The following is a 15,672-nucleotide window of genomic DNA, read 5'->3' on the forward strand; positions in this document are numbered from 1 at the left end:
GAGTAGCGTCAGTGAATGTGGCGGTAGGCTGGTGTTGCCAGTTTTCGGTGCTGATAAGGGCTATGACCACTGGAAATAAGAGCTGAAATCATGGCAGCTTGTCACTAGCATTGAGAGAAAGAAACAAGCTGGGGTTGTTGCCCTGTCATTCCCAGAAGGAAATGCGGTAAGGAGCAAGATTTTTGAGGAAGTGGATGTTGATAAGTTGTTAGTTGAAGATGGAATGAAAGTTTTGCTAAAACACTTGGACAAGTGGTACAAGAAGGACGAGATGTCAGCAGCATATGAGGCATGGACAAGGTTTGACAGCTACAAAAAGGAGAAAGAACATACAATGGAGGAGTACATTTTGGAATTTGTGAAGAGAATTACAGTTCTGGAGAGGTACAACGTATGTATACCAAAATGTATTTTAGCATTTAAGTTCCTAGACAGTACAGGGCTCAAGGTTAAAGATAAACAAATAGTGTTGACAGCAGTGTCCTTTAGTGAAACAGATAAAATGTTTGATTCCATGCAGCAAGCCCTTAGGAAATTTTTTGGTAGTCGCCAGGAAGTGTTATCATTGGGTGCCTGTCAAACAAGAGTGACAGTGAGACCCCTGCTGTGGTGATCAAATCTGAAACAGTATTTAGCATGGAGGTGGTAAATGTCATTACACGTGGAAGAGGACAGGGAAGATTTAGAGGTAAAGGAAGAGGAAGCATAGCAAACAGAAGTGAAACAACAAAGGAAAACAGTGATGGGAAAAAGAAAATTAAAGCATGGCTAGTTCCCAGAGGTTCTGAGGAAAAAGAAGAAATCAAGTCAGATTCTCCCACTGTTAGCAAGGAAATGTTGAGGTCCTTTGTTGTTATATTGTCTTCCAAAAGATGGGCAGTTAATTCAATTGATATTAAGGCTGCATTCCTACAGAGTGAACAGTTTGAGCATGTGTATCTTACTCCACCTGTTGAAGCTGGCTGTGATGATAATGTACTATGGAAATTTAAAAATGATATTGTTATGATACAATAAAGTTTCATACATACTTACCTGGCAGATATATACATAGCTAAGACTCCGTCGTCCCCGACAGAAATTCAAATTTCGCGCCACTCGCTACAGGTAGGTCAGGTGATCTACCGGCCTGCCCTGGGTGGCAGGACTAGGAACCATTCCCGTTTTCTATCATATTTTTTCTCTTCCACTTGTCTCCTTGCGGGGAGGCTGGGTGGGCCCTAATCGTATATATCTGCCAGGTAAGTATGTATGAAACTTTATTGTATCATAACAATATCATTTTCATACAATCAACTTACCTGTCAGATATATACATAGCTGATTGGCACCCTTCGGTGGAGGGTAAGAGACAGCTACTTCTGGAATAGACAGGAAAACAACATATGTTGTAGGTATAAAAAAAAAACCTTGGTTCCTACCTGATAGGTGGTAGACTTTGTGGCTGTAGCCCAGGAGTCTGCATCACCTCAAGAAACTTTAGCGAGATATGTGATCTATGGCCAAGAGTTCTTGTGGGTCTGCCGAAGGGGTCTTATCCACTTACTCGGCAGAGCCTGAAAGGACTTTGTCAATGGGTGCTGATCCACTTATATGACAACACACCTTATGAAGGAGCACACAACCAATCCCGACCACCTGATCCAAACCACCATGTTAGTACTAAAAATTGCTCCGAGTTATCCCCAAACTATTCACAACAACCATAACTCTAATCCAAATTGCACACGCACACATTCATTTCTAAAAAAAAATTTATGATACTCATCTAATAAAAGATATCACAAGAGTTCCTTACTGAACTAAAGTGACTGGCCGCCTGTGCGGTACCTGCACCTGCTCAGCAGAAAGTCTAGAACATATCTATTAGACTTATGCATCATTTAAAGGATTGGTGTTAGCTTCTGTACCCAGGATTGTGCCCGCAGACACGAAAGGACCTAAAGAAAAACATTTTTCGTAGGTCACACGAACGTCCTTTAAAATAGTGAGAAGCAAACACTGAATTACACCTTCCAATTATGTCGCTTCCAAGATATTCTTTAGTGACATATTTCTCTGAAAAGAGAGAGACGTAGCTACTGCTCTCACCTCATGAGCTCTCACTCTCAGGAGTTTCAAAGAGTCATCCCTGCAAGCCTTATGAGCGTCGGTAATGACGTTCCTAACAAAAAAGGCTAAAGCATTTTTGGACATAGGTCTTGAAGGATCCTTCACCGAGCACCAGAGACCTTGTCTAGAACCTCCCAACTGTTTCTTTCTCTGCATATAAAACTTTAGAGCCCTTATCTGGGTCAGAAAGAGACCTCTCAGTTTCCCTGCCGACGAGACCCGATAAGCCTTTAACTTCGAAGTTCTCGGCCAGGGATTCGAAGGATTTTCATTCTTCGCCAAAAATAAATCTTTGAATGAACAGATGGCTGAATCTAGTTTGAATCCCACTTTATCACTAAGGGCGTGCAGTTCTCTAACTCTCTTAGCCGTCGCCAGTGACAAAAGTAACAAACATTTTCTCGTTAGGTCACGAAATGAGGCCAAATGCAGAGGTTCAAATCTTCCCGAGGACAAGAACTTCAGGACCATGTCGAGATTCCAGTTAGGGGGAGATGTAATCTTAGACTTAATGGTCTCAAACGACCTAATCAGATCGTGTAGATCTCTATTATTTGCTAGATCTAGGCCTCTATTTCTAAAGACGGCCGAAAGCATACTCCTATAGACCTTTATAGTGGCTACGGAGAGACGAGATTCCTCTCTCAAATATAACAGAAAATCAGCGATTTCTGTTACAGAGGTACTGGAGGAGGACAACTTCTTCGACTTGCACCACCTTCTAAATACTTCCCACTTAGACTGGTAAACTCGGATAGTGGAAGTTCTCCGGGCTCTAGCGATCGAGCTTGCCGCCTTGCGAGAAAAGCCTCTCACTCTGACAAGTCTTTCGATAGTCGAAAGGCAGTCAGAGCGAGAGCGGGGAGGTTTTGATGAAACCTCTCGAAGTGTGGTTGTCTGAGAAGATCCATCCTTTGTGGGAGGGATCTTGGGAAGTCTACCATCCACTCCAGCACCTCTGTGAACCACTCTTGAGCTGGCCAAAAGGGGGCTATTAGGGTCATTTTCGTCCCCTTTGATGTCACAAACTTCTTGAGCACTTGCCCCAGAATCTTGAATGGGGGAAATGCGTAAACGTCTACATGAGACCAATCTAGAAGGAAGGCGTCTACTGTTAGAGCTCTGGGGTCTTCTACTACCGAGCAAAAGACTTCCAGTCTTTTTGAGAGGAACGTGGCAAAGAGGTCGACATGAGGAGTCCCCCAAAGAGACCAGAGACTCCGACAAACTTCTGAGTGGAGGGTCCATTCGGTGTGAAGGACCTGGTTCCTCTTGCTCAGCCTGTCTGCTCTCATGTTCCTTACTCCTTGAACAAACCTCGTCAAAAGGGAGATGTTCCTCTGGGAAGTCCACAAAAGAAGGTCTCTTGCGAGTTCGTATAGGGCATACGAATGTGTCCCTCCTTGCTTTCGAATGTAGGCAAGGGCGGTTGTGTTGTCCGCATTCACTTGGACTATCTTGTTCGTCACTAAAGACTCGAAGCTCTTTAGGGCCAGGTGTATGGCAAACAGCTCTTTGCAGTTTATGTGCCAGGAAACTTGAAGAGAATTCCAGGTGCCTGACACCTCTCTCTTCCCCAACGTTGCTCCCCAACCTTTTTCCGACGCGTCGGAAAACAATACAAGGTTCGGGTTCTGAGTCTCTAGGGAAGTACCCTTGTTTTCCTTCAGTGGGGGCAACCACCATTCTAAGTGACGTTCATCCAAACGGAATGGAAAACTGTCCGAAAGAAGTCCTGTCTTCATGTTCCACGATCTTCTGAGGAAGAACTGAAGAGGACGGAGATGAAGTCTTCCTAGAGGAAAGAACTGTTCGAGCGAGGAAAGGATCCCTAATAGGCTCAACCATTCCCTCGCCGAAGTACGTTCTTTCCCTAAGAAGAGAGAGACTTTCTCTAAGCCTCTCGTTAGTCTCTCTTGAGAAGGAAATACTCGAAAACCCCGAGAATCCATCCGAATCCCAGATAGACCAAGTTTCTGGCTGGGGATCAGTTGGGACTTCTCGAGGTTCACGAGCAATCCTAAGGTCTTTATCAGGTTTAGTGTCAAAGCAAGGTCCTCCAAACACTGTCTCTCTGACTTTGCTCTGATGAGCCAGTCGTCCAGGTACAGAGAGATACTGATACCTTTCAGGTGAAGCCATCTCGCCACATTTTTCATCAGGCTCGTGAAGACCTGAGGAGCAGTGGAAAGGCCGAAACACAAGGCTCTGAATTGGAAGATCCTTCCCCCCGTCATGAAGCGGAGGTACTTCTTCGACGAAGGATGAATCGGGACGTGAAAATAGGCATCTTGAAGATCCAGAGACACCATCCAATCCCCTTGGCGAAGAGCCGCAAGGACTGATGCAGAAGTCTCCATGGAGAACTTCTGTTTCTGAACAAACTTGTTCAGAGCGCTGACATCTAGAACTGGTCTCCAGCCCCCGAGGCTTTCGCAACCAAGAAAAGGCGATTGTAAAACCCTGGGGAGCTTTGATCCAGCACTAGCTCTATTGCTCTCTTGTCCCACATTTGATCCACCATTCGTTGAAGAGTATCTTTCAACACAGGGTCCTTGTAATTGGCGGACAATTCCCGCGGAGTTGACGTCAGGGGAGGATTGTCCAGGAAAGGAATGAGGTATCCTTTCTGTAGAACAGACATTGACCAAGCGTCTGTATCGATGAGAGTCCAGGCTTCCGCAAACCCCCGGAGCCTGGCACCTACTGGTGTTTGGAGTAACGCAGCTTCACTTTCCCCTTTTAAAGGGACGGAAAGAAGCTCTACCTCTCTTCTCAGTCGCTTTCCTTTTAGAGGGAGCTCTAGAGGGAGGACCTCCTCGAAAGGGCTGCAGAGGCGTATTAACACCTTTCTTCTCTCCCACCGTCACTGGTCTCTTTTTCCTGGACGATTGAAGGAGAAGATCCTGTGTTGCTTTCTCCGTCAGCGAACGGGAACAGAGAGTCAGACCTGGGAGCAAATAACAATGCTGCCCTTTGCGAATGAGAAACTGCTTTCATCAGAAAAGCGCTAAAAACAGATCTCTTCTTCAAGAGACCGGCTCCAAATAAAGAAGAGACTTCCCCTGAGCCGTCCTGTACCGCCTTGTCAATGCACGACAAGATCAAAAGGAGTACGTCCGGATCGAGTCCTTCCGAGGCATGGGCCTTCTTGGCCATCACCCCAAGGGACCAATCCAGGAAGTTGAAGACTTCCAAAATATGAAAGAGTCCCTTGAGGAGATGATCCAACTCCGAAAGACCCCAAGTTATTCTTGCATTATGAAGGCTATGTCTCCTGGATGCGTCTACCAGACTGGAAAAGTCAGCTTCAGCCGAAGCTGGGAGAGTGAGCCCCATATTCTCCCCAGTCTGGTACCAAATACCTCTCTTGCCCATAAGTCTAGCGGGAGGCATGCAGAACACCGTTCTAACTAACTCCTTTTTGGTTAGCATCCAGCTATCCAGAGACTGAAGAGCTCTCTTCATAGAAATCGTCGGCCTCATCTTCAGAAAAGCCGACGACTTTGGCGCCTTGGAGCATGAAAAAAGTGAGCGAGGAGGAGGAGGAGCAGCAGGGGTCAAAGCATCTCCGTATTCCTGAAGAAGGAGAGCTGTCAAAACTTTATAGTTAGACAGCCCTTCTCTGCCGTGAGTCTCGTCTTCTGAGTCCTCTTCCAAGAAAGGATCAGAAGGAGAATTCAATTTCAGGTCTGGGTCTTCCTGCCCAATTTCTCTCTCTGTGGGAGACAAACTCCTAATAGGAGAGGGGCTAAGCAGACTTCTCGCGTCTGGCTGGTGCTACATCCCTGATCGGATTACTCTTGGCTGGCGCCTCGCGCCTGGCTGAAACCTCGCGCCTGGCTGACGCCTCGCGCTTGGCTGGCGCCTCGCGCCTCTCTGGCGCTATATCCTTGTTTGGATGACGCTTGTCTGGCGCCTCGCGCCTGGCTGAATCCTCGCGCCTGGCTGCATCCTCGCGCTTGGCTGGCACCTCGCGCTTGGCTGACGCTGCTGGCTTGGCAGACGTATCACGTCTGGCTAAATCCTCGCGCCTGTAAAGTTGCTCGCGCTTATCTGGCGCTTCAATCCTATAAGACGCTTCTCGTCTGGTAAAAAACTCGCACTTGGTTGGCGCCTCGCGCTTGTCTGGCGCCTCATATTTGGCGTATGACTCTCTATCGGAAGACATCTCATGCCTATAATACGCCTCACGTCCCACAAGAGCCTCACTCCTGGCGGGAGAAGGAAGACGAGACTTCTTGACAGGAAGCCTCACGTCTTTTCTACGAGGAGGATCCTTCGAAAGGACTCCTACCAAGGCGGATAACTGTTCTTGTACAGCTAAAATAATCCTCTTGGAAGCTTCTCCGGCGTCTTCTTCAACAGGAGAGGGAGACCTCGAAGGAGTTTTGTCAAAGCCAGGGGACGTCAAAACCCTCTTAGCCTTCTTGATCGAGGGAGGCGCTTCTTCAGAAAAACGTTCGGGGCTTGAATCCAACACAGGTTCTTTCCAGTGCCTTTTCAGGGGCCTGGAAAGGTCCGAATCCTTCCACCCTCGTTTAGGAGAGGGAGAGGCGGACGAAGAGAAGCACTCTCTGAGGACGCTTTTCCTATAGCGGTCCTGAGCAGTCTGTCTAAATACAGAGCCTGCTGAAGGGACGCCTGACCGGGGAGAATTCTCCACAACCTCCGTATGGCTTTCGACTTTTCTTCTCCTCTGGGCTTGGGAGCTTGAAAGAGGTCTAGGCCTGGGAGCGTCGCAGAGACAGTCAGACGCCCCCTCCACAACACTGGGGGCACTCACTTCACTAAAATAATCACTTTCACAATCCTTACCTTTCATGGCAGCCATTTTGGATTTCATCCTATGAAGTGTAGCTTTCAGATCAGCGATTTCCGAGGCCGAATCTGAATGTAAAGCAAGTGAGGGCCCTGATACAGAATTAGAGTCAAATGCATAGTTTAATGAAGAGTTAGAATCATTAAAAGGCTCAATAGGCCTTGTACTACCCGCACCCTTAGATGCAGCCTTTCTGACTCTATCCCTCTCTAACTTCTTCAAGTAAGAAGTTAAGAGTCTTCCATTCCTCAACATTCAACCTCTCACAGTCAAAACCTCTACATTTGCGGCATACAGTGTGAGGATCAACCGAAGCCTTCGGTATCCTCACCTTGCAGCCTACATTCACACACACTCTCACACAACCACTTGAATCAGACATTCTTGAAGAAAAATCAAAAGCAAGTCCAAATCCAGTCCACGGTAGCGAATGCCAAAACAACGATCCAGGTACGTCACCAAAAAGTCCAAAAAAGATGATCAATTGTCTTGAAAAGCAAATTCCAGTCAGGAGGTAGTAACAACGATGTTGATACCACCGGCGACAGACAAAATATGATAGAAAACGGGAATGGTTCCTAGTCCTGCCACCCAGGGCAGGCCGGTAGATCACCTGACCTACCTGCAGCGAGTGGCGCGAAATTTGAATTTCTGTCGGGGACGACGGAGTCTTAGCTATGTATATATCTGACAGGTAAGTTGATTGTATGAAAAATGTGTATATGGTCCTAATGATGCTGCTAGAAAATGGTATCTCACAGTGAAGGCTTTCCTGTTGAAGATAGGATGTAATCAGGTGAAAACTGACCCTGCAGTATTCGATTGGTATTATGGAGATCTGTGTGGTATGTTTTTGATGCATGTAGATGATTTCTTGTGGAAAGGAATAAAGAAATATAAAAGTGTAGTCACTGCGCAAATCAGAGATAATTTTCAGGTTAGGGAACAATGTATGCATGGTGTCACACTTCATCAAAATGAGTACTACTGTAAATCTCTTGAATCTATAACTGTAAGTGCTGGGGAGGATTAAATAACAGTATGGAGTGTAATGAAGAAGAAAAGGAGAACTTTAGGAGTCTAGTAGGCTAAATAGGGTGGTTATGCACAAATTCAAGATCTGACTTGTCATATGATGTATTGGAACTTAGCTGTAAAATAAATAAACCTAAAGGGATTGAGGCAAACAAATGTCTAAAAAAAAGCTTGCACCTTTGAGAGCTGTATGTACTTCCCAGGACTGGGAGACAGTTTTAAGTTTAAGTTGGTTATGTACAGTGATGCTTCTTATGCCTATTTCCCCAATGGATTTAGTGGTGCTGGGGGCTTTGTGATTTTCTTAGTGGTTGAAAAGGGAAATAGTTGTCCTTTATACTGGGAGTCAAAGAAAATAAGAAGGGTTGTAAAATGACAATTTTTTTTAAAAACTATTCGTATTTTTCATAGGTAACAAACCTGAGGTCTTAACAATAGGATAATTTTCAAGCGCCCAGCTGGAACCAATTAAACAATCAGAGATTGTAAAGCAAGGAATCTGTGAAATCTGGCAACTCATGTGCATATTAGGTGAAAACTGGTCAATGACTGCACAACCCACACCATCATGTCAGTCTTTCCCAACCCAGGATGTCTTAAGGTGACAGTGGGGCAGCTAGAGGTGGGCAGTAAAACGTTAAGACCTCAGGTTTGGTAGCTATGAAAAATGCAAATTATTCTTTAAAATTTTTCATTTGTTCATACACGAAACAAAGCCTCAGTCTTAACAATAGGAGGTGGACCGATGCCCGTGAGAAGATAGATAAACCAATATCCAACAACTTGGCCAACTGGGTTTTATACAATGATATATGAAGCAGATTCATAGCATTAGGGAACTAAAGAAAAATTCTGACTGTTCGATAACAATCCAAATAAACCAGATTTATTATTACTCCTCACTCCACTTTGCTAGAGAGTGGAGTATTTGCTACTGAATAGAGGGTTTGATAACACAGAGCAAATAAACAACCAGTATGACTACCTTACTTACCTGTATCAGACCAGGCCAGCGAATGACGTGTCTATTCCTCAACCTGCCCGTAGGAAGAAGAAAGGAATAAGAGAAAGAAAGAGAAGAGCCAACTCACTCATTCTTTCTTCCTCACAACCGTCTTGGGTAAGATACAAATTTGCCCAGTGAGGTGCAACGATGAGTTACACAATCTGTTGGGCAGCCACCACAGGACCTAACGAAAAGGTGTCCATAGACCTATGGGCAAGATCCTTAGATAAAAAGAGGCGAACGTTGACTGACGTAACCAAGTACGTACCAGTGTTCAGAACTCTATGAACAGCCAAATTTTTCTTGAATCCCAGCGAAGAGATAATACCTCTGATGTCATGTGCTCTAGCCTGCACAGACTCAGTGACAGAATCATCAAGAGACAAATATGCCTGCCTGATAACCTCACGCATCCAGAAAGAGATTGTGTTCCTGGAAACCTCTTTCTTAAAACATCCTGTGCTAACAAAAAGCCTACGACACCCTGGTCTGAGATGTCGCGCCCTCTTAAGAACGGCCCTGACAGGACATAAGAGCTCAGAGATTCACCACCCACAAAGTCATCCTAAGATGGAATGGAAAAGGAGGCAACTCTGTCATCTTGTATCAAGGGATACTAGGCCTTAGCCACAAATTCCAGGACAAATTTGAAGGGCACTGATCCTCAACCCCAGGTATGTTTCACATTATAGCTCAGGCCATGTAGCTTTCCTACTCTCTTCGAAAAGGCCAAGGCCAGGAGGAAAATCATCTTGAGTGTCAAGTTCCTGTCCAATGAACGACGTAAAGACTCATAGGAAGCTTTAGTGAAACTCTTAGGACCTAGGAAACATCCCAAGTTGGAGGCCTAAGCTCTCTTGGAGAACAGGACTGCTCAAAGCCTTTGAACAACAGGGAGAGTTCTCACGATGAAGAGATGTCAACACCTTTAAGACATAACACTAAACTCAGGGCTGTTCTGTAGCCCCTAATAGCAGAGATGGATAAGCCTTTCTCATCCCTGAGGAAGACTAAAAAGTCTGCTATGCGTTGAACAGAGGTTTTGAGAGGAGAGAAACCCTGTCTATGACACCAATCACAGTAGATTGACCATTTACCTTGGTAAACTGTAGAGGTAGATTTCCTGAGATAGCTGGACATATGCCCTGCTGATTATCGAGAAAAACCTCTCACTTGGAGGAGATACTTGACTGGTGAATCTTTCTATTTGTGGCTGACAAAGAAGATGCTGCCAGGGGGCAGGGGGGAATCTCCCTCGGAACCTCCGACAACAATGACAGCAGATCTGGAAACCGTTCCGCTTGCGGCCACAGAGGAGCCACCAGTGTCATCTTGAGATTCTAGGAACTAATCATCCTGTTCAGCACCTGGAAGATCAAACAAAACGGAGGGAAGGCATACACCTCCAGGTTGTCCCAGGGATGTTGAAAAGTGTTCTCTGTTAACGCCCGAGGATCCGGAACTACCGAACAATAAACTTCCAGTTTCTTGTTGAACTGGGTCATAAAGAGATTCAGCACAGGCCTCCCCCAAACCTAGAAAAGCCTGTCTGCTATGACCTCATGTAGGGACCACTCTGTGCCTAAAACTTAGTCCCAATGACTTAGATTGTCTGCGACCACACTCCTTTTGCCTGAAATATACCTGGCTGAATGCTCCACTGAAATGACAAGAATTCCCCCAGTCTCCATTGCAGACCGAAGATGAAGACGCCCATGAGGGACCCGCTTCTCCAGGGAAGATAGCACTCCCAGAAGAACCTGCCACTGATGAGCTAACTGATGCGACTTTGAGAGGAAGTTGCGCGCCACAGCCCGCAACTTCTCCAATCTCTGATCCTACGGGAAAACTCTCGCCACTGTCGTATCGATGACCATGCCCAGGTAGAGAATCCTTTGATTGGGTATGAGGTTCGACTTTTCCTGGTTGACTAATATGCCCAGGTCCAGACAGAACCGAAGATGATGACCCCTGTCTTGCAGCAGCTTTTCCCTGGAAACTGCCAAGACCAACCAATCATCGAGGTACCTCAGCAAACGGATCCCGAGGATGGGCCCAACTTGGCACGAGAGAGAAGACCCTTGTGAACACTTTGAGGGACTGTCAACCCGAAGCACAAGACTTTGAACTCAAAAGATCTTGTCCGCCAGAGAGAAGCGAAGGAACTTCCTGGACATGGGATGAACAGGGATTTGGAAGTATGCATCCTTCAAGTCTATCTACAGCATGAAGTTGCCTTCCCTCACGGCTGCCAACACCGAGTGCAGGGTCTCCATCTTGAAACGCGTCTTCCCGATGAAGCGATTCAAGGTGGATAAGTTGATCACAGGCCTCCATTCCTCCCGATACCTTGGGCACCAAGAAGATGTCTGTAAAACCCCGGGGACGGATGCACTACTTCCGCTATCACATCCTTGTCCAGCATTTTCTGCACCTCCTCCTGAAGAGCCAAGAACTTCAGAGAATCTGGGGGATACGTCTTCCTGAGCTGCAGCTTGTCCAACAGAGGAGGAGAGAAGTCGAATGGCAACAGGTATCCCACCCGAAGGAAATCTACCACCCACTTCTCCGCCCCGTAACACTGCCACTTGGCCCAATGGCCAACCAGGCACCTCCACAACCGTGGCACAGGAGGGGGAGAGGTGCCCAACCTACTGATGGCCCCTTTGACCTCTGCTCCTAGGGCCTCTTCTTGGTTTAAAGGAACAAGAGCGAAAGGGGCGTTGATCCCGAGACTTGGGCTGTGACGAACGGGAAGGCCCTGCCAAACTCGAGGTCCTCGATGGCCTACCAGGGGAACGAGCTCCTCGATTGCTGCTGGACCGGGGGAGGAGGGGGGGCCAAACATCTCTGAGGGCAGGGCTCTGATTTAGACACGGCTTGGTGCACAAGACGGTCCTTGGTGTCAGCCCGACGTTGGTCTATCTCATTGTCGAGTTCAGCCCGTGGAAACAAAAATTGTGATTCTAACAGGTCACCGTTCCTCAAGGCCAGCAAAGACTCGGTGACAAGCGACCTCTCCATCCTGGACAAAGCCACGTCCCTCCTAACCAAAAGAAGATTAGCCCATAAACTGGCACTGAGTGAGCCAAATAAGAAAACGTCTTGCCCCCGGATTGCAAAAGACTGGCAAGCGAGGCGGCACTCACCAACCCATCAGAGGACCTGTCAGAAGGTATCTTGGCAATCACCACAGACCAGAAGTCCAGCCAAGAAACCATCTGCAACATGGAAGCCACTGACCTCACCTGTTCCAAAGTCAAACCCGGCTTCATGCGAATGACGTCTGGGTTAAGATGGCGTGACAACAAAAATGAAGAGCTCGTAGCATAGTACTTCCTATGTCTTGTGAGAGGTGGGGGTAGGAGTTTGGTGGAGCCTCTAGAGCAAAGTGAACCATCCCCAGTCTGAAATCTCTAATAGCCTATCTGGGCTGGGCCTAAGCGTCAGCCTCCGAGACGGACCCACTGTAACATTACGCACATCACTTACCTCGACAGGTGACTCCAGGCGACCATGAACAGACACGGGCATGGTGGCCATACGTACGTGACATGGGGGGGACACTCAAGCACTCAAGATTGACAGAGAATCCCTTATAGCGGAAGACTTAGAAGCAAGCAAACACTCCAGCTGCACCACCTCCATGCTCACTACCTTCGACCTCTTGACAGGCACCTTCAGGTCTTTACGTCGACGAATAGGCCTGGGAGAAGGAGGAGCACTACCATCACGTGCACGGACGGGGGAGGTTGCAACATGCTCGCGATGTGCAAGGACGGGGTGGGGGGGTGGGGTGGTTGCAGTAACGAGGTTCGGCGGCGAAGCAACCCCTGCAGAACACACATCACTAACACTGCCCGAAACCACAGCACTCTCGGGAACATGTCCGTGCTGTTCCTCCCTCGGCGGCGAAGGAAGGGCAAGGTCCTTAGCCTTCCAATGCCTAATACGCCCACGAGGCATAGAGGGGGAAGAGGGAGAGGGAGACAGCACCAGCTTCTTATGCGCACTTTTCTCGGAAGGTGGGGACGAAGCAACGCCTTTCCTACCAGTCCTCCCAACCGATAAGGCAGCCAACTTCACATCTAAAACAGAGTCCAGCCTCTGAAGCACCGCCTGTCATATGAGCTCGGACTGATGTCCCAGAGAAGGCTCCGAAGACAAGGAAGGGAGATGTTTCGAACTGGGCGGCAGAGATGACGTCATGGCTAAGAGAGGCGGCTCGGAGGCTACTGGAAGATACGTCATCGATGAGAGAGACGTCACAAGCGGTGGTGACGTCACGACCTCCCCTCTGAGCGAGGGGGAAAGACACACCACTGGCGGAGGAATACACAAAGATGGGCCCCGTGACGACAACAACTGGGTTGACACCACAGCATCACTCCGAGACAAGGCGGCGGCAAACACCGGCGGAGCAATACAAAATGGCCGACTGCTCCCACCCGTGGAGACGAGGCCTGGAGGGGGGGGTGGGGGGGGATGGCCTGGCTGGACTGGGGAGGGGGGTGGTGCGAGCCTCCTCAAAATGCGCTAGCAACCCCCCCAAGGACAGGGTACCCCCTAGCCCAAGCGTCTTCCAAATCACCGCCATTTTGGACGCCTCCAACTCTGGAAGAGAAGAGAATGACAAAGAAACCTCACCCTTCTTGGGAACCGAAAAAACTCCCGAAGAAGAGGGGGCTACATTACAAATAATACCCTGGCGACCTCCCGATACTTCCATCGACGAATCAACGGAAGAAAAGGATGGAGAAGCAGGGGCAACGCTACTATGGGGGTTGACTACTGCGGAAGACGAAACATCGGGAATAGGAGTAAAGCCCTCCCAAGAAGGAAGAGTGGAGACTCTCCGACGTTCCCTCTTACCATAAACTTCCTCCACTGCTCCAAAGGCCATGCCTGGCATTCTGTACAAGGATTTGTAATCGTACAAAAATTGGAACGACACCTACTGCAAGTGATGTGAGGGTCCGTCGCTGACGAAGCCAAGAAACGAGAACACGGGAATCCAGGAATTCCGGGGCACCAACGCTGACGTCAAGGAGCAGAAGCAGCCATAATATTAGGTAAAAACACACACAAACACACTAAAGGAACGAAACAGCCAAAAGCCAGGAAAAAGGCCAAGAGAGGAAAAAACCCAACTCTCGTCCCAAGGCGGTAAAGAAAGACTGGCGTAGATGTTCGGCGTTTGGCCACTCTTCACCCAATCTACGCATGCGTTGCCAGATACCAAAAGATTCCTTGCTTTCATCTACTTTTTTTACCAGATCCAGCTAGGCGCTAGAAATTATCCTATTGTTAAGACTGAGGGTTTGTTTGCGTATGAACAATTGTTGACCGCCCATTGGTGATTCTCGACTGTCAAAGCATGGAGTTGACATGAAACCAGAACCCCCGCTGCCTGTTCCCATAAGCGACCATCGTGGTGTTGTCCGACATGGGAACCACAGAATGACCCTCTACCTTCTCCAGAAATTCCTTCAGACCCAGAAAGGCTGCCTTCAACTCCAACACGTTGGTTGATGTGTTGCAGGTTGTCCTCCAGACCCCAAACGCCTGAAGTAACAAGGCCACCTAAATGAGCACCCCAACCTGCGAGGGAGGCATCTGAAAACAGAAGGAAGTCCGGAGGCAGAGAACGCAGAGGGGCACCTTCCAGAGACAGGGGAACCTTTACCAGAGGGGAGTCCCCGGCTGGAGACCAAAAGTTCCTCAGTCTCCATTGCAGAGACCAAAGATAAAGTCACCCATGAGGGACCAGCTTCTCCAGAGAAGATAAAATTCCCAGAAGAACCTGCCGATGATGAGCTGACTGATCTGGCTGTGACAGGAAATTGCGTGCCACCTTCTGCAACTTCTCCAACCTCTGGTCCAACAGAAAAACCCCCGACTCTGCTGTATAAATCACCATGCCTATATAAAGATTTCTCTGACCAGGGACGAAATTCGATTTCTCCAGGTTCGCCATAATGCCAAGTTCCAGACAAAACAGTAGCCAAATGATCCCTGTCTTGCAGCAGATTCTCCTTGGAAACAGCTACGACCAACCAGTTGTCGAGGTACCCCAACAGACAGATCCCTTGAGAATGAGCCCAAGACGAGATGAGGGAGAAGACTCTTGTGAACACCTGAGGGGATTGGTCAACCCAAAGCATAAGACCTTGAACTGGAACACTTTCTCTCCGAGAGAGAAGTGGAGGAACTTCCTGTGCGACGGATGAATAGGGATTTGGAGGTACGTTGTCCCTCACTGCTGCCAACACTGATCACAGGGTCTCCATCTTGAACCTCGTTTTCCTGACAAAATGATTCAAGGTGGATAGATCGATCACAGGTCTCCAACCACCTAACGCTTTCGGCACCAAGATGTGACTGTAAAACCCCGGAGATGGATGCACTACTACCTCTATTGCACCCTTGTCCAGCATTTTCTGCACCTCCTCACAGAGAGCTATGAACTTCAGAGAATTAGGGGTAGTATATGTTTGCTTGAGCAAAGGTCTGTCTGAGAGTGGGGGAGAGAAGTCAAATGATAGTAGATATCCTACCTGAAGAACATCTACTACCCACTTCTCTGCGCCATAACTCTGCCACTTGGCCCACTGGCCTGCTAGGCATGCCCCCTAGCCATGGCAAAGGAGAGGGAGTGGCGCTCAACCTATCGGCAACCTCCCCTGCCTCTACCTCT

The 15,672-nt window shown here is 48.0% G+C and overlaps 1 protein-coding gene across 3 annotated transcripts in view; it reads right to left on the minus strand.

The window, feature by feature from the left end:
• LOC135195058 (acid ceramidase-like) overlaps positions 1–15,672 on the minus strand; it is a 338,079-nt gene that overhangs the window by 37,713 nt on the left and 284,694 nt on the right. The window lies entirely within an intron of this gene.

Source organism: Macrobrachium nipponense, chromosome 15 (assembly GCF_015104395.2).
Source record: "Macrobrachium nipponense isolate FS-2020 chromosome 15, ASM1510439v2, whole genome shotgun sequence".
Lineage (NCBI taxonomy): Eukaryota > Metazoa > Arthropoda > Malacostraca > Decapoda > Palaemonidae > Macrobrachium > Macrobrachium nipponense.